The sequence below is a fragment of the Cylas formicarius genome, unplaced genomic scaffold (assembly GCF_029955315.1).
Source record: "Cylas formicarius isolate icCylForm1 unplaced genomic scaffold, icCylForm1.1 PGA_scaffold_4__25_contigs__length_36172078, whole genome shotgun sequence".
Classification (NCBI taxonomy): Eukaryota; Metazoa; Arthropoda; class Insecta; order Coleoptera; family Brentidae; genus Cylas; species Cylas formicarius.
Window position 1 is genome coordinate 34,078,539 of NW_026844334.1, and position 20,922 is coordinate 34,099,460.

The following is a 20,922-nucleotide window of genomic DNA, read 5'->3' on the forward strand; positions in this document are numbered from 1 at the left end:
GTTCCAGATATTGGCAATTGGTGCAACTCTAAAAGGTTCTGTTGTTGAGGAGAACCAAATTTTAACCAAGAAATTCTTCTTATGCAAAGTTCCCGTTTCCATGGAATTTTTTCTTATAATATTTCTTGCTGTAACATATAAATTTTCTCGTTCTACATTATGTGACTTAGGAATTAGAGCTTCCTTATTTTTTATGTATTAATTATTTCCATCTCTTTTTGCTTTTTACTATGCACTTGGTCCAAGGATCCATGTCATAAAGTAGAACAGATAGAACACAACATCTAAGTATGTAGTGTAAGGGACTGGTCATTGAAGAGTGGGGGTATCTATCATTAACTTATGTGACCAGGTAAGTATACTTGTATACTTATAAACTTTTTCTATGCATAAGCTTCATTTTAAGCCATATTCGATGCCGACTTCTGTTACCCTGTTCATAAGCAGCTGTAGTTCTTCCAAGCTGCTGGTCATAGAAATGGTATCAGCGTACCTAATACTCCTAGTTTTCCATTTACATGTATTCCTGCATCTGAATTTTCAAGCGCCTTCTAAAATATATGTTAGAAGTATTCAGGGGTTTTCACCCAACCCGCTCGTTATAGGTTTTTTGCCACATAATTTAGCCTTTCACTTTTTGGAGGTTAGGTGTACTTCTTTCAAAAAAATATTTTTAATATCCTGTCAGCCCCAGCTGGAGCTGTAGTTGCTGTCAACTTGAATGTTTCAAATAGAACATTCCGTATATTTTAAGATACTGTGTGAATTATAACCATATTTTTGAAATCTTTTCAAATTTTTTTAAATCTTTAACCTCTAAAAAAAATGCAACAATTTCTGAAAATTTGATCCTCATATTTGGCAAAAACTTAAAAAGGAGACTTCAATTCACGTTTTTGTTATTGTGTTTGTCCACTTTTCTACAGGGAGTCCAAGAATAGGCCGCAAACATTCACATTTTAAAAGTCGTTAATCACGAATTAAATAATTAGATAGTATTGCATTTGTTCTCTGCTGCACATTTTCTCTATACCCACTTGCCCATGTGGAAAAACAATTATTACTATACCTATTAATTATTAGTTGTTATTTTAGAAAACAGAACATAATAATTGTTTTTCCATAGCCGAGTACGTGAAAGAAAAATGTTCAGCCGAGGAAATAAGACATTGCCAAAAAATTATTTCGAATATAGTTCGAAATAGGTACAGGTAATCCTAAAACTCAAACCTACAGGGTGTTTCAATAAAAAAAACGTATGCAGCGACTTTAAAAAATGTGAATGTTTGGTGCATAATTTTGGATACCCTATTAAAACATTAAAATTTTAAATGGGATTCCATGTATATTATTGCATTATAAAATCTGCCAAAATTTTAAGGATGTTTTTGAATGATATGTTCCTATGTCTATCTTTCAGCGGATTTCGAGAAATAATTATTTTCTACATTTTTCCAAGCAAAGCATAGGTTCAATTAAATTTAAGTTCAATAAAAGTTTACACATTATTGAGCACGGTGTAAATTTTGTTGATAAAGTCGATTCAAAATAGAAGGAAACCAGTAATCTTCTGCTGTTATAATGAATTTGTTTATTACGCATGTACAATGCAACCACATTGTAGCCGGTACATGCAGAACATTTTACGAAAAGTATCCCGATTTACAATAAAACATAGAAAAATTACCAGATTTTAAAAACCATTTTACGAAAAACATTTTAAAAACTATTTACACTAACAAAATATTAGGTTCTGAAAATAAAAGCTGCTCGCAGAAAAATGAAACCAATTTTTACTTTAGTTATTAGAAGTGTTCACTATTGCATAAACACTCGAAACTCCATCGCAGTGCACTAATAATAGAGCCTTCTTTATCTCCAATAGATGGATCTGCCTTGCTCCGCACCGGCGTCAAATAAACGCACCCCATAAGTAAAATATCTAATGAATATCACACCAAACAGGGCACCAACGTCGGAACTCATGGTCATAATATAATTGTTATGGCACCTCCTCAGAGTAGTGAGTAAACCTTTATTGAGTTGTCAAGCGGAAAATCAATTATTGACCATGATACATCATTCCGAAGAGAATTTCATTTGCTTGATTTGATTGATATTAAGACATATTGTACAATACCTCCGTAAGTTAAGTTCAAAATTTTAACTATCTACTCAATTTAATTAAAGCTATGTTTTCATCGAAAAATAAAATTTATTTCTCAAAAATTCCTAAATGCAGGTATAAGAAAGTATTATTCAAAAACAATAATAAAGTATTAGGCGATCGGAAAATGCATTTAAAATTTTAATGTAGATGCTACTTTTTTGAAGAAATGGCAACGCCGCCGCTTTAAATATATTTTAGATTCTAGAGCACGCAGTTCAGGGAACTAATGAAATTTTCAGAACAATTCACTGTACTGTTCGCCGTAAACGTCTAGGGTACCATTAACTGTGAAATCCCCGAATTTATAGTATTCACTCGTGTTTTATATACTTTTTGCGAATAACGAGTTAAAATCCTTCGTTCTGGATCATCGGACGTTGACCACAATGAAAGTACACTAACAGGGTGTCGAGTTTCTATGCTGAGAGATAAAAAATACCACAACATATATGGATTAAATCAGTAAACACCCAGTCGCTAAAAGAATGTCAACAAGAATTTTAATGGCATGGTCAGTTTTAATGTTGTTTTCTTCTGGTACTAAAACGTTTATCAAAAAAGAACACAAACCTTAAAACGGGCTTAAGATAAGAATAGAAATTTAAGTGCATTTTCATATAACACAATTATTTGTTAGACTTGGTTCCATAGTTACAATGAATGAAAAAAATATTTGACAAGTTCATGTTGGGCATAATTTTTATATTTTATTTGATCATTGATTTTAACTGGAATTAGAGATATCACTCTCCTTTATTCACATATTTTTTAATCATGAAACAACACCGACATTTCGCTTAAATTTCTGCTTCCACAAATTGTCAATACAAGACACAAATTAGAGCAACCATCAGCAAACTTTTGTAGTCAAAACTGACCTCTTGGAATACATGTTTAATGATATGCTAGAAGTTACTATTGTAATTCAAAAAAGGTTAAATATTACAGAAAATATTTACAGACCAAAACGGACTATAATAAATTGTTTTTGACAGAATTTCCAGAATTTATATTACTTATTATCTTATTTTAAAAGATAGGTTTCTGTTTTTTTTTCCATAACTGTTTTGCTCAAATTTTGTTCTCATTTGGCTTAGTTGCGTAGTAACCCTATAAATCTACCTAAAAAGTGAAGTTACGTATTGATTCACGGATGGAAAAATGTGATGACACTATATTCCGGGATATCATCCGTTCGCTCGTTGAACTCCGACTGGAATCCTGCATCCGACTGGAATCCTGCAAATCCTGCACCCGACTGGAATCCTGCAGACGTTTCGCCAAAATCTCACATGGCATCTTCAATGCTCGCGCTCCGAAAACACTCGAACAGTGTTCGAAGTGTTTTGGTTAGTTATATATATATATATATATATATATATATATATATATATATATATATATATATATATATATATATATATATATATATATATATATATATATATATATATATATATATATATATATACATATATATATATATAATTTATTTATTTATTTATTTATTTTAAAATAAAGTGTTGATGCACCAAAGATAACTTCACTTTTTAGGTAGATTTATAGGGTTACTACGCAACTAAGCCAAATGAGAGCAAAATTTGAGCAAAACAGTTATGGAAAAAAAAAACAGAAACCTATCATTTAAAATAAGATAATAAGTAATATAAATTCTGGAAATTCTGTCAAAAACAATTTATTATAGTCCGTTTTGGTCTGTAAATATTTAACCTTTTTTGAATTACAATAGTAACTTCTAGCATATCATTAAACATATATATATATATATATATATATATATATATATATATATATATATATATATATATATATATATATATATATATATATATATATATATTTTTTTTTTTTTTTTTTTGCGTTGAACATTTTTAAACTTTTGTCGAATCAAGAAATAAAATTTTAGTTACCAATGCAGTTAAAAAAATGAAATTTTAAAGAATATAACTAAATACCAAAATAAACTTAAAATAACTTATTAATAGAAAAAATCCACAGGCTGCATATGTATCGATAATTATAAGTACATATAAAAGTTTTACACAAATTTTTGGCTTTCAGTAATTATCAAGACAGCTCAAATTAGGGAACAACGGGGTACCAACCCTATTATTCTACTAAAAAATCTATAAAAAAATGGACATTTTTGTCTTTTTGCAAAGTTCAAAATTCTGTATGACGTATCGTTCCTTCATTATATTGAATGTTTATAGTCTTCAATAGAATCTTCGAATACCTTTTCCAGGATATATTAGAAATTACCATTTTAGTTAGAAAAATTTACTAATCCGGAAAAAAAAATTACTTGTTATTTGGTTTTATATGGTTATATATAACTATATATAACTATATATAGTTATATATAGTTTCTTTTTCAAAAATTTGAATTAATTTTCCTACAATAAGTTTAAGTTTCTATATAAAAAAGTTTTACTTGAATTTGGAATTCACTAACTTTCGATAAGAATGCAATTAAAAGAGATACAAAGCAGCTAAAATTAAGGCGAATTTGCATACAAAATCTATTAATGTAGTAAAAAATTTAAAGTATATTTGGTACTTCAACGCCTTGTTTTAAAATTTAAAAATATCTATAAAAAGGATTTATATATTTGTTTTTTTGACGCCATTTACGACAGCTATAATTTTATTATGCCAACAATTTTATAAAATATTGGTCATTTATAATATACTTGTTTTGAAGTTTGTTCGAATTGTTTATGCATGGGACACCCTGTATATTATACTTCCATTGCTTATTCTTATTATTGCTCTTTCAATTTTATTAAGCATAGGATTTTTTGAGGTATACCTATTTTTACTAAGAAATTTCCGAAAATTTGTAAAATTTTGAAAAATATCGCAATAACGCATGAAAAACAAAATTAAATAGCTAAATTTTTAATTTTGTGAAACTGGAAGTTTTGTTTGTGTAAAGAACTAAGAATTTCAAGTATTACTGAATATCACAGAAAACCCACAAGTATACGACAAATGTCCGAAGATTTAATAATTTCTAAAAATTCTGTGAATAATATTTTGAGAAAAAATCATCCTCTTTTTTGTGAATGGACACAAGAAAGATTTTTTCAGCAAGATGTGTTATTTACGGATAAATAGACCTATAAAAACGGCTGTGTGAATAAGGATAATTTATATTTATATGCAAACATTTTATGACGACACACATTCAGGAAAAGTGGACTTTAAATGTTTGAGGTGTTATAGTAGAAAACAATTTTGTAGGGCTTCATTTATTTGAAAATACGGTAAATATGTTAAGAATTATTTTAAATGAAGTAGGGCAGAGAATGTGGTTTCCTTATGATGGAGCTCTTGCGCACCATGATCATCAAGTTACTACTTAAATAATTTAGTTTCTCAACGGTGGATACAAAGAGGTGGTCCGATTAGATGGCCACCTAGATCTCTTAGGTTATCAGGGGTAAATAAAGCTTCCCCACAACAAAAGAGGACATGAAACTGAGAATGAAAGAAGTCTTTCAAAGTGTTAGTCATGAAATGGTAGAGCATGTATCGAAGTCAGGGGGGAGGCATTTCGAGCAATAAATAAAGTGAAACTGAAGTAAACAGTTCTTTTTTGTTTTGCAGTTTTTTTTTCGTTTCTAATTTCTTTTTTCTAAAGATATTAGCCATATTAAAATTGCATTTTTAATATTATACCCGGCGTTAAATACTGTGTGTTGTGTTTCCAAAATGGCGATATTGTCTGAAAGATTTATACTTAATTCGTCTCTGTAGACGTTCCACGTTAAGGTAATATTTATTTTGTTCTCAATTTATTATGATATTTCCGCATGGTTTGAAAATTATCAGTATTTTGTTTGTAAAAATGCGAATATCTCAAAAAATACTAAGTTTAGATATAAGGAATACTCAATAAAGATGTAATTAATGGGAGTATATTATACTGGGTGTTCCACTTGATTTTTTCATTAAAATAAAATTTTTCATATTGACCCACCCTGTATAAATGATATAAACTAACTTCAAGACAAGTATCGGATGAATGACTGTGACTTCAAAAAATTGTTTGGAATAATGAAATAACAGAGGACGGAAACGGAGTCAAAAACTTTTGACGAAAATAAATCCGAACATAAATCTGAAAATACTCAGTATAGCCCATAACATTAATTGAGTATAAAAGGGAATTCCCATATTAGTCAGGGTGTTCACAAATCTATGAGTCGCCCTATATATTTGAAAATAATTTTCTATTACTTCCATATTTAACATTTTTCTTTAGTAATAAACGAGGTAAAATATTTTGACACACTCTTTGGACACCCTGTATAGTTTAGCACCCACATAATAAGCATTTCTTTCATAACTCGTGGTAGAGTTTAATGGCAATGTAATCAAGCTGCTCTGCTGTCTCGCAATCGAGCAACAATAGCAGTAATGTAAGAACTTTTAAACCAAACGAAATGTTTATATGATTCAGTTATGTGCAGCCTTAATATTATTCTAATACCTCCACTGTAGGAAAAAAGCGACTACCGCCCAACTCCAGTACCCCAAAAATTATTTCGAAAAACAACTCTTAGCACATCACGCCCAACTCCCGTGGTAGTTAATGGTCTTAGATAATAACCAGCTTTCCATTATAGAGATTAGTCTAAGTAAATCTCCAAACATTTAGAGTTTTAAGCTACTCCAACACCATTAGAAAATGTTTTTTTCTGGTTGAAACCATCGTCAAAATTTATAATTTTTTTTATATCGAATTTATTTTTTATTTTGTTTGCTAAACTCCACACTTGTACATTTCTGAGACAACTATTTATTATATTTTTTAGACCTATTAGTGACTCATCTTGGAGAATGAAAAGGGTGTTTCAGCAAAAAGGTCCATTTTAGAATCTTTGAAGCACATTGAACCTCATCCCATTCTGACCTATAATAATTGTAATTAAAAGTACCGAGAAGGAAACGCTGTCAAAAACTTTACTTATATCACAGGTCATTCCAAAAGTCGATTTTTATTATCTAAATTCACTAAAATCACTCTGGAAACCACCTCAAATATTGCAGTAGTAGTTGATTAATTAATAAGGAAACCATGCTGGCTTTTACTTAAAATTTTACTTGAGGTTAAAAAAGCCAACTCAATACAAGTGTTTCAAGAAGCTCACTTACAGCCGATAGAAGCGAGACTGTTCTGTAATTTTCTAGATCCTACCGTTTACCTTTAAAAATTGGAACCACGTGCGATAGTTTTAAGCAGTCAGGAAAAAATTTCTGACAAGATGGATTTGTTGAACAAAGCAATAAGTTCGTCAGCTACAGCTGCCAGTATTAGTTTCAGGAATTAATAAGAAATTAAATCGTGTCCCGCAGAGTTCTTAAAATTTGCAGCTTTAGCTGTAATGAATTCCTCGTAGGATTTATAAAAAGGTTCTTACGTTATGGCGAACCTAAGATTAATGAAATGGTAAGGCGGGTTGACTTACTTATTACTTATTCAAGAAAGCTGTAAAATGTAAATTTCAAATTAGGGTCACACTACTTTGCATACAATAGAAAGACGAGTTTGGTGAACGTTAGAAATATGACAGCAGTGTTACTACAGGTAGTTTATTTGAATAATAAATGAAAACTTTTATAAAAGTAAGGATAATATGAAAATAAATAATTTTTTTACAAAAGTTGCTCTTCACAATACGACTCTCTTCCTACATTTTTATCATGTGCAACTTAAAAATATATCAGTTTTAACTTTAAACCCAGCAAGTGGTACAGTTTACAGTTGAGTTACAATACGTTTCCACGGTTGACAATTTTTTGAGTATAATGGAAACTACATTTAATATCTTATACTCAACACTGTTAGCAACCTGTGTTTTATATAGTCTTGTATCTAACATCCAATGATCCATAATGACAAAAATTTTAGTCTTCATGTTATAGACATCTATTACACCAATTATTATTTGTACATTGAAAACCAAATTATTCAATTGTGATGAAAGTGTGTGTGTGTTTAACATTGTATCCAACTACCTATATAAATCATAGCTGATAAGTTAGTGCAGCATTTAAAACCGATTTTTATGTCTTACATTATTTATGCGTTTAGCATAACCTAACCCTATAAGATCTCTTTTTAGGTGTACCCATGAAAGTGTTACATCATATCATACCTTTAAAACGCCGTGTTAGGTCAAAGAAAAAGAATCATAACTTATGTTTTTTATTTACACATAGGCGATATGAAAAAAAGTTTCGTAGAAAAGTTTCTTGGACTCTCCTGAAGATTTAAAAAATCATAATTTTGTTGATACAGGGTGTTATTTTAAGTGGAACACCTCGTATATTTCGAAATTTTGTTGTTGGAATCCTTGGTTAAAATAAAGGTCACTTTCTTAAGAAATGCCTATTGAAATTTTGCACAGTTTAGGCAGAAATTGAGGTTATGTGTTCATATTATGTGTTATGTTTCATATTTTGATGGCCCCATATAAAATTGTGCTATGACGCTACTGGTACAGGTATTGCAACGAAAATTTAACCACGGACTAAGGAGATGATGCATTACTCAATTGTTTGGCAGATGCGCCTCAGATTATACAGAGGATCGACAATATATTGAAAATATATTACAGTATCACCATATTTAACTTGTTTTTTAGTTATTCGTTTCTGTTTTTTTTTTGTTTTATTGATTTATTCATTCAAATTTGTTACCTTGTTCAATTAGCTTATAAACATTAATTATTTATTTTTGTTATTAGGTATTTTCAATCAAGCTAGATAGTTAACTATTAAACGTTTCTTTAAATATGAATTCTGAGGTTTTATTAAATATGTTAAAGTGTGTAGTATAGAGTCGATTTTTTTCAAAATTTCCACGTATTAATGGACACCCTATATGGTTAGCAATAGGTTTCATTCGTATATCTGGAGTATTATATCCTTAAAAGAAGTAGTTTAGTATCTTTGCTATTTAAAAAATACCTAATCTTGCCAAAAAGTGACCTAATGTGGGCAGCTTTAAATTCAACAGGAAATTATACGGGTGTAGTGCTAAGTAAAATTTAGATATAAGATAATTTACATACTTACCTTATTTTTTGTCCTAAAATTTATATCTGAAAAAAAAATAGTGTGTTCCATTTGAAAATCTGAGGCGCATCTGTCAAACTGATTGAGTATTGCATCATCTCCTTAGTCTGTGGTTAAATTTCCGTTGCAATATCTGGATCAGTAGCGTCACAACATAATTTTATATGGTGCAATCAAAATATAGAAAAAAAAAACACATAATCTCAATTTCTGCCTAAACTATGCAAAATTCGACAATGAATTTCTTAAGAAAGTGATCTTTATTTTAACCAAGGATTCTAAAAATATCGAAATATTATCGATTTAAAACAACAAAGTTCATGTCGGTGGACACCCTGTATCAACAAAATTATAATATTTTAAATCTTCAGGAGAGTCCAAAAAACTTTTGTACGAAACTTTTTTCGTATCTCCTATAGGTTTGCAGATCGTATAGTGGGTCGTTTTATTTGGCACACGTTGTACGCTTTAATTAAGTATCTGAGAGTTAAATGCTATAGAAGTTCTAATTTTCATTAATGATTTATGCAATAGTTTGGTTTATGAATTCCAAATCAAAATATGATAATAAAAAACCACATTGGTATGCCTTTTTCGTCGCCCTGTTCAAATCTTGTGATACAAGTTTTAGTTTTTTAATATTTTCACAATGTTTTTTCCTATTAAAGATAAATAGTCATGCTCTCAATGTTGCCATTTAGTAAATTATGGAAACATATGCTACATATTTTAGCACCGTTTAAGAAAAAGCATACGGTATCGCGAAATTATGTAGTACGTTTCTGACATGACATCCTGTACCGGGGTGTCGATGCGCTCAAAACTTATTTCCTCCCACTTACTTACCTGTGCCTACCTTGATTGTTAAGAATTCACCTGAACCTCCTTTAGTTCTGAGTTGTAGCGCTGCGTTCGCCGGTCGTCGGTCGAAGATAGAAGAACGCGCGGTGAATGTTGGGTGTTAAATTTATACCGTTAGTTCCTAGTGTATGTTAATTACCACTTTTCTGAAGGGATTTCGGTGTTCATTAGTGGAAATCCGCGCACTGTATGCGACCCTAGTTCAGGTTTTCGTCTAGTAGATTTAGGAAATAAAACAGGTGAGTCTATGTGATGGTTACCTGAGACGAAAAGGTCATCAGAAGAATGTTGCTTTTAATATATTCCGCTGCGCCGTGACACATCTATATAGATTTGTTTATGATATTAAAAATGATAAGAATACATAATTAAATTGGAGAAAATCGGTTGGTCAGAAGAAAAAGGCCCTCTAAGAAAAACGTACAGCTATAAACTTATTTTGAAACATACGTATAATTATTATATTGTTAGATTTCTACAAAAATCGTCATATTTTTTTAAAGCTCGCTGTCATTTCTGTAAATTTTTTTTTGTAGTAGAAAAAGCAATTTAAAGGATCACGATAAAATTTTAAAGGCCGTTAAATAAAATATAAAATGCAAAAATTTAAACGATTATTTTTCTCAGGTTGGTGTATCAAGTTGTACAACTAAATAAATCTTTTACTGTCAATGAGATCAAGAATAATATTTTCATTTCTATGCGATTAACTAATGCAGAAGAGCTATTAAACATCCTAAAAGAGCCAAAATTAAACTCAAGACACCCATCTGACGTAAGTATAGTTAGAGATGTGCTCAATTTTAGAATATTTCCACAATAATTTAATCCAAATTATTCCCCTTTTTACTTCAAGCGATATAAAATACATGAAATGTTACAGGCATATTTCAACATTTCAATGTTATCGATCATCAATATCCATTACATTAACTAATGATTTTCGAGTTGTATTTTAACGAATAAAGTACATTTGGAAAAAGAAATAGTTCATTGACTAAAAAAAAAGTGATTGTTTCAAAAAAATTGATTAAAATGGTTAGGAATGTTTTCTACAGCCTGGTAAGACACATTTATATGACCGAAAACGCTACATAAACTTTGACGTACTATGTAGTTGGACCTCTGTTGTATAGTCTCAGCGACCTAAATCTTAAGTCGATCAATCTCAAAGCAGACGGCTCTATTTTGGTGTATACTGAATTGTCTCTATTGATTTTAACAATTATGTTATCTTCACCTCTTTTATCTTATCACAAAGTTAAATAACTATTGCAGTTTTGTTAATAAATTAAAAGCAACATTGCAGAGTATATAAATTTTGGTACCCGCGGTTCAATTTTTGCAAACACTGATTTGAGAATTACTGTTAATGTCAGTGAACATTGGAACCAACGTTGTGCTTAAAATATGGTTTGAAAAAAATTGGCTAGTTATAAAGCGCGACGGGTATGCAAGATAGTTTGTACATCTGCGACCAACTTTAACCAACAAATGATTTCGCCCGGGGTCTTAAGGGTCCCAGGCTTGAAATCAATAACGGCATTATAGAAAAATGCCATTTTGAATATGTCTTAGGATTTCTCACGGAAGCAACCATACACAAATATTTCCTAGTCCTACATTACAACACATTAATCCAAAGTAACAACTAAAGACTAAAAAACAGACCTCTAAGTGCAAAAATAATATGACACGCAAATTTAAGAAAGATTAGGAGCAGCAAAATAAAATTTTAAAAGTCAAAAGTCTAATTAGGTTGCAATAAAACACTCAATTTCGATTTTGTCAGAAAGCATAATATAACGTAACGCATAGGTTCATGTTTGCCGCACTCTCTGAAGTGACTATTGGATCAACGCTCGGTATATACCTTACTCTTGAGTATTGACAAAGATTTTCCGCGTCCAATAAAAATTGAGATTTCAATCTAATGCTTCAAATATTACGGAACTCTCCTAAACACTTTCACACTCGACTCACTTCGTTGGGAATAAGAATCGACGGAAGTCGCATAAGAGAGGGTTTAATTTTTGGCTAGTAAACATCCGAACATTTTACATCACCTTTTTATTTACAGTGACTTTAAGACCTCGTAAGTGAAGCGTAATATAAACATTCCGATAATAATTGTTTATTGTAGCAATAATACGAAATATTCATTGGGATGCCAAATTTTACGGGCCGGGTAATAATCCTTCGAATTACCTGCAATCCCAAGAAATCCGGATTCCATGCTATTTAGTTGTGATTTATATTTGGAGCCTGGTAATCTACGTGCTCCTGCATCTCATTCGGAAATATTTATCGTGGATTTTTTTTGGGCGACTTTAACCTTGCATTCGGAAACAAAAGATAAAGGATAAAAGGTTCGGCGTCTCCGTGGGCTAAATTCAAGATCTTTTGCTTTTGCAATTCAAGGTGCTGGCTAAATTATTTGTTGCTGGGTGGTAACTCGGAATTGATCACTCTTCATAGCAACTGAATATTTCTTTGTCTTGTGCTATTATGTTTAACAAACGAAAGAAGCAACGTGTTTTTTCCTAATCGTCTTTCAACGTAATACAATTGCGGTATAACAGATTGTCAATTGTTTTGTAAATATGCACACTTATCCCCATACGAGTTCCAACTCAAAAATTCCAAAACAAAATATTCTCGATACTACTTAGAAGTTCCTTAATTATTCGACATTATTTAGCTAGGACTGGTATAAAATAACCTCAAATAAGAAAGTTTCAAGCAATTTAAGGTGCGGTTGCTGTTGCATTCCAAGTCATGTTTGTGAGAATAACAATGCATACGTACCACATAGTGGATAAAATATTTATTAAACGAAACTGTCACTACAAACAATTATATTTATTAAGTGTTCAATGTGATTAGACTATGTTAATTATCATATGATAAAGGTTTGTAACAACGTTGGAGACATCAACACTAGGCAAGAAGACGAACCTCTACTATCGACATTCCATTTCGCCTATGCAGAATGTATTTTAAATGACTGAGCAAATATCAAAATGCGATTTTTTGAGTGATTGGAAATCACGAAATTTATACCGAGTGACACAAGAAATGCCTTGATGTAACGATTTGAACTTTGAGAAACTTAGTTCAGACCACTTCCGGTTTGAAATTATAATATTCCATAAAGGCTTTGCTACTGCGCATCAGCATGAATGCAAATTACGAAAGTTTGTACATTTTTACCTGGTTATCGAAACTTGAAATCATAAAAACTAATAATTTACAAATGTCTAAAAAATCTGATTTGCTTCTGGTATACCGGAAATGGATTCCATGGTCTGAGTTTTACCTTCATAGGGTTTTTTTTAACGGTTTTTAAGGTTTTGTTGTTAAAAAAAAAATAACGGTTCCAAACAACTTTTGTTCACACTAGAGTATTATTCGGAAAAACTTATATAATAGTTACAAAAATATTATTTCATTACATTAAATTTGCTATTTGCTGTCCGACAAGTAAGAATGCGTTTCATTTAAAATGCCGCTTATTTGAAATTGAAAAATGCAAAAAAAATTGTAGTGACCCAAAATTTAAAATCGCTGCGTAAAACTCAGGTACAGATATTCTAGCCTACTTTGGTAAAATTAGTAAGATTTACAGAGTAACATTTACACACAGTGGATAAAATATTTACTAAATATTTTATGTTACTAGATTATGCTGCTTAGGGTTTAACAAATGATAAAAGTTCGTAAAACAACGTTGGAGAGATCAACAGTCAGCCACAAAACAAACCCCTATTACATACATTCTTGTCCGCCATTAGAGAGTGTTTTTAAAAACACCTTAGCCAAAATTATTAAGCATGTATATAGAGTATATAAACATAAATGATAAATCAAATCGTTTTATAAATATAGAGAGAACACAGTCAATATCTTTCACAAAAAGGAAAATGCGCAACAAACTTTTCCCTTTTATTCGTTTTGTGCGAGTTGTTTATGTTTTTTGTCCTGTTGGATTGCTATTTTTTGCATTGGAAATAAATTAAATATTTAAAAACTCGAGAGAAAAAAGTATTTAATCAATGGTTAATTGTTACCTATTACCTATACACTTAAACCTAGTCGGTCCCAGTAGATTTATTAAAAGGAATATTTTTTAAACAAAACTGTCAAACAATTATTCGTATTAAATGTTTAATGTGATTAAATTATGTGTGTTACGCTTTATCATATGATAAAGTTGAAAGACGAACCTCTATAAGATTTATTTCCTTCCGCGAGAGGTGATTCTTCGGTGATTTATAAGTATAAATATGTATAAACAAAAATGACATTTTTTTTTGGCAAAGTGTGCAGCCGGGTTGTGATTATTTGCATTTTCCTATTCCGTTTTTATTTTTTGCCTTATATATAAAGTTGAAATCTAAGAAAAATATTTTTTGAATTGCTTTATCCGAAAAATATATAAATTTAGTGCCGCACATCGTCTTAGATTATTCTTTAAATACACCCTGTATTTGCGCTGCATATGCTCTATAAGACAGCCACTAATCAAAAATTATTTAATTTCAATGTCAGTCGTATATTTTTAATTCTTGTTCCAACATTTTCAATACGCGTCCTAAACCTAATTTCTTTCTCTGATTATTCGAAACCAGTATCATTTTTGACCAATTATAACGTTCGCGTTAATTATATAAGCTTGAAAAGTGTCTATAACTGTGCGTTCCACTGCCATAACGTCAACCTTGACTTTCTATTTATTTGTCTTTATTATGTACGTCGAATTAGTGACATTAAAATCGTAAAAACGGAAAATGGACGTGCAGATATTTTTTGTTTACTTTAATCTAAAAAGCTAAGATATAATTCGTTTGACAATTTTAACAATGCCGTCTCTGAGCACATATACAAGGTGGGCCAATAAGCGAGCAATGTGGCTATATCTCCGAAACCCAGAATTATAGATATGTGCGATAAAAAAAGTAACTAAAATAACCAAAAGAAAATGCATAATTATACTCCTAGGTGATAGTCAGGTAGAAAAAAAAACTGAATAATGTTCTATTATAAGTAGATAAAAGGATACGACAACTGTAATACTTGTAAAATTCTGCATCTTTCTTGCTTATCACTTGTTATTGTACCGTATACTTATAACATTTGTTTAACGCAACTTATTTGTAGAAGAGGGCCCATTCAATTATTTAGAGATATTTAATGTTTCTCCTAAATTTAAAATAAAATGATAGAATCATTTCAAAATGGAAAGCAGATCAAATCTACAAACCTAAGATCGTTCACTTCACTCCTTCAAAAGTTATTGGCAGGAGGACTTAGTTAATACACGATTTGTTATAATAAATAAATATTAAAAAAATTCGGAGAAACATTAAAAAAACTATAAATGTTTGAATTGTTGTCCTTTGACCGGAACAATGAACTTGAGTGTGTATTGTCTGGTTTTCTGAACTTCCTCTGACTGTTCCTCTTGTAATCGAAACCTTAGTTGCTCAAATGTGTTACAACCATTTAAATCAGTCAGACATCTCCTTTCCCCGTCCTCTAATTTAATGTCCTACAATTACAGCCATGAACTAGAAAGTGATGAACTAGAAAGAAGCAGGATTTTATAAGGATTGATAACAGTGATCGCATCCTTTTAACAGCAATTAAAACATTCTTTGGTAAATTGCATTTTTTTAGCCGACCAAAGCTATAACCTCCAGGCACATGAAAATTATTTTCAGTTTTTTTAATGACAAAATATACTTTGTTATGAAGTTTTCATGCAACATTTCGTTTCTTATTGACTTATCATTCCGACAAAAATAATTACGCTCCCTAGCGGGAAAAAACAAAAATTCCTCTTCGCCGACTTTCTCAAACCTGCAACTAATAAATCACCCGCTATAACTTTTATTAAGTAAAATAAATAAGCACAAACTTAATAAAAAATAAAGCAAAGAACATTAATTGACAAAAAACAAACATTTTCTGAATGCCCGGTTTTAACACGGCGTCTCCCTTAGATAGTGATGTACCGGGTGACTTTCTTTTTTCAACGGTTAGGATTTGTCAAAAAGAAACACACACTAATAACAAAACCATTGAAAAATCTGTTTTAAAAAATTAAAATGGCGAAAATAATCAAAAGACCAAAATCGATACTGAAAAAGACGATCCCGTACAAAACGGGTCGAAATATGAAAAATGACGACACGCGTCGGTAAAAAAAGTTGACAGGGAGCTACTGAAAAGTTCGTCAAATTCCGATTTGAGTGAGTAAAAGCAGATGTTTATATTTAGTAACTTTACAACTTTTGTATTTAACTTTTGTTACTATGGCTCCTTATTTGCGAAATCTTACATTTCGCTTACATATCTTAAATACTTTTTCTGCAGTTGAGAAGTTAAAATTATCATAAATTTTGACAAATTTCAAGTTATTAAAAAAACGTTCATGAAACCAAATCTTATTTTGATCGTAAAATGCAAAAATGCTATGAAAAAAATTAAGTTTTGATTCTTTTAACACTTTTCAGGCAACCTGCATAGCATGAAACAACTTTAAAAAGTTAGCACAATAGAACTTTACAAATACCAATACCAAAACCTTTCGTAAAATTTGTCTTTTTGCCTCCATGTATTGAAACAAAACGAATACAGGACTAAATAAAAATTTCCCCGTAATGCACATAACGTAATACTTACTCGCTCTTAACGTTTCGAGCATTGCCGTAATATATACGCATTCGTGAGTTAATATATATCTCGTATTCAGGTAAAGTAACTGTAGCTTGCCCCAGAAATTCTCAATTAAATTCACGAACAAGATTTGTCACTTTTAGAACCGCGTGGTTTAACACGATTACCTACGGAAAATGCAACTTTGCCGCCTTTATTAGACTATTCTTGTTTTCAGTCTGACACTGGGACTTTGTTTCCTACGTACAAATCGATTTAATTTCACCATAAACATGTGAACCACTTCGTTTCACAGTTAGACGGCAACGAGAGTATTTCTTGTTGATGAGATTTCGATGTCGACAATATACAGTTTAACCAGTTCGTTGGCTTGTCGTTAAATTGCCAATGATGTAAATTCCTATTAGCGCATGGAATTTGAAAGTTTGGAAGACTAGCTTTATTTGTTTATTTAGTTTAAAAGATGGTTTTTAATGGATTTTAAAACCTACAGCAATTGACTTTCGCGATTCAAGCCGACGTACGTAGCTGCAACTAATTTCGATAATATAAAAAATAGACAAATTGGATAAGTACTCAAGGCAACAAGGTAACTTATTGGAGAAACGGATGTTGTTAACAATTTGAACAAAAATTATTAAATATGTCGGCCAAGAGAAAATGCAGGCCATTATATTCGGGGATCTGAAGTCACCACCAGAGGGCGTAATTGCAATCTTTAATCCATCTTTCTTATATTAATGATACTTAGAGTGAAAGCTGCGACAAATTCTAATGTTTTTGGTAGATGCTTTTTACTCTATCTCTAAAAGAAAATTAGTGCGCCAACATTTCCGGAAATTACTTTCTATAACTCCAAAATGGATTGATGAATAAGAAATGTGAATAAGAAAACTTAAAATTCAATACAAGTTGAATTTTGGTAAGCATTTCCTCTCTACGGGTTGTTATTGAAATACAAAGTCGTTGTTTATCTTTATTTATATTATTTTTTTTACAATACCATAGACATTATTACTACTTTGTGATATCCATATCCGTTTTCAATTTTTGGGTGTTATCAATGTATTTTTTTAAAATTAGGTTTAGTCACTGATCAATATTGCTAAAGACCAACAAAGTTTAATATTTACCGAAGTTTAAAGTAGCAAGAAGAAAATAGTAAAAGAAACAAAGCGTCACGATTGTCTTAATTTCTTACTGTGATAAATAGTAATATCTTATTCGATTGCTTAAGCGTACGACATATTGGTTGTGTTTTCGCCACTGCCAACAATGCGCATGTGTGGCTGAGCCAACAGTGCCTAAAAGGAATCGAATCGTTAGGAATGCCTATGTTCTTGTCTATATCCACATTAATCCTCATTTAAACTTGAGAAGGATTTTTGACCTGGATATTAGTAAAGTATCGGTATACCGAATTCTAAAACGCCATTTATTACATTAAATTACATCAGGCTCTTTTAGAAACTGATTTTGAAAGGATATTAGACTAAATTCTTTGGTAGATGAGGATCCCAATTTTTGATTTAGAATATTACGGACCAATGAAGCTACTTTTTCGATTAATGGAGGCGTCAGTTTGGATAATACGTATTATTGGTCGCCAATGAATCCTTATTGGATGCGTGAAGTGTATTATCAAAATCGATGGAGTGTGAATGTCTGATGTTTTTTTTTTTGGGTGATCGACTATTTTTCTTAAATGGTAATGTTAATGACCAAACTAAATTTGAAGTTTTTAAGAAACCACTTCAATTCAAACGAGATGATATATGTGCCTGCAATACGACGGATGACCAACACACTTTCCTCGCGAAGTTATAAATGTCTTAGACTTATCCAAACCATTTGATACGAAGGAGCAGTTTATTTTCGTTGCCTGCCAGATCTCCAAACCTTACTGTCCTGGACTTTCATGTTTGGGATAGAATAAAGGATCGTACCTGAAATGCCGTAGCTAACCTTTCAGGAGCTCTCATTGATATAACCGTGTTAAATACGCGACAGAAGAAAAATTCCTGCATGGAAAATGACCGGCGACAGTTTGAACATTTATAAAAATATTTTATTTTCCTTTCAATAAATTTTGTTGTGAATTATCGTTATCAAAGTTTAGTTTCTATAGTGTTTGGATAGAGTTATTAATTTATAAAATTTTCCTTAGGTTAGGATAAAGATATTGAGATGTGGTTTTCACTGAGTTGTTGGGCTCTTATTTGTCATTATATCAGAAAACGCCACCTGGTGTCAAGATACTTAATCGCAAATATTTTACTGATAGCCCAGGAAAAGCCCTTGCTAACGACTCGAAGCTTTGAGACCCCCTCACCACTGTCCTCTCCTCTCCTCCTCTCACCTGAGAGAGTAAAAAGCATCTAGCAACAAAGATTTGAAAATTTCTCAGCTTTAAAACAATGTAAAACTTTTGCAGAAACAAGGTTTTAAAATTCAAGATGGAAATTACTCCCTCAAAAATAATTTCCCGTAATCTCTCTTGGTCGATTTGTTATTTTTTTATTTTTAATAACATCCATGTCCCCAATACCTTACCTCGTTGGTGGAAGACCGGTATAAGGTGCTTTAAGAAGTGAACAAATTTTGTTCCGATAAAGACTTAAAAATATTTGTAATAATGTATTAAATAATATTTAATATAAATAAATAATACAGCATAAGGGGAATTTAATTGTAATATAAATTATTTGATATGATAACAGCAAACTATTCAGTAACAGTTAAAACCCGTACAACACAAAAGCAGAAAAAAGAAAGGAAAAAAAAAGAATGAAAAGATACCCGTGTCAAACATGTTTCTATTACTATTTACTTCCATTCATTTATATAAAAAAAGTACAGAACAAAAGAAGAAGATGCAGTGGCATGCACTAGAGGCAATTTATATGTGGCGATCTCAGTTCATCTGCCAAGTCATTTACGAGCAGCCTTTTTGAATAATGTTGGAAATCCTGTTTTAACTTAAATAAAACTGGTACGAAAACAATCTCGTTTTATGAGGAATAGGACATATAATGTTTTTATGTCTCAGGGCATCTTTTACTTTTCAAAATGGTCCTGCGATTATACCATATTGAACGACACAATTGTTTTAATTTTAGGACCAACCCTCTGGTCATATCGTCTGATACCTCCAGTCAGTCAAACGTACCAAGAATTCTGTATAACCTGGAAACGTCTTGCGTCATCTTCAGAAAGCAATAACAGTACACATTGACCCAAAAATTAAACAGCGATAAGACGTTCGTATAATGATTTTCTTAAATTATGATTTAAAATATATCTTTGGCTGAAAATAAGTTTAAGATAGATGAACTCTGGATTTGGTAACATATACAGTATATTAACCGCACGTCCAAGTACGAATTAAATGTATACGATTAAATGAAATTTACAATAAATAGTATGAATAAAAATGAATGAAAAAATTGAAATAAGTCGACAACAATCAGATACTGGCCACTATCAAGAATCAGATATTATATTTTACCACTTGTTTGTATTCCTCTACAGAATAATACCAGCGCTCCATAAAAAATAATATTATTTTGGCTTTAACATTTTTAAATGGCGAATTTGTGACCTGCTTTGGAACTAGCTTATAGAAGCAAGATAATTTTTCAGTGCATTTAAACTTCCAAATTTCAGGTGAAACTAGGATGATTATCTGAGTGAAGTGATTATAGATTTTTCAAGTTATGAATATCTAAAAGTGCGTGATAGATGGTAGTGGTATTACTCTAAGTTTCTGAAACAGAGGATGACAATGCTCTTTATATCCCGTGCACAGGAAAAATTATTATCTGTTGAGTTTTGTCACGCTATAACAACATGCCAAAATTCGATGAAAAAGAGCCTAGTAGCTCGAGACTTGATAATCTTTTCCCATTTTTTTGTTGTCTTAGCAAAGGCGCTTTACTAAATAAGCAATACGGTCCTTCAAAAATCTAGGACCTCGCCCAATAACTTGACAGATTTTTCGCTTCCGAAACATTTATTTTTGTTGCAAACATTAATGAGTGAGTTTTATCCTCATTTAATTTTAGGCGATTAGCTGTAAACCACTTATGGGCATTTTATTT

General features: G+C 31.1%; 1 protein-coding gene across 2 annotated transcripts in view; it reads left to right on the plus strand.

Annotated features, from left to right (window-relative positions):
* Positions 1–10,191: 10,191 nt before the first annotated feature.
* LOC132701561 (sushi, von Willebrand factor type A, EGF and pentraxin domain-containing protein 1) overlaps positions 10,192–20,922 on the plus strand; it is a 106,744-nt gene continuing 96,013 nt past the window's right edge. For both annotated transcript variants that reach the window (XM_060669604.1, XM_060669605.1), the window contains exon 1: positions 10,192–10,380. The gene's annotated coding sequence lies outside the window, so the exon portion shown is untranslated. The remainder of the gene's footprint in view (positions 10,381–20,922) is intronic.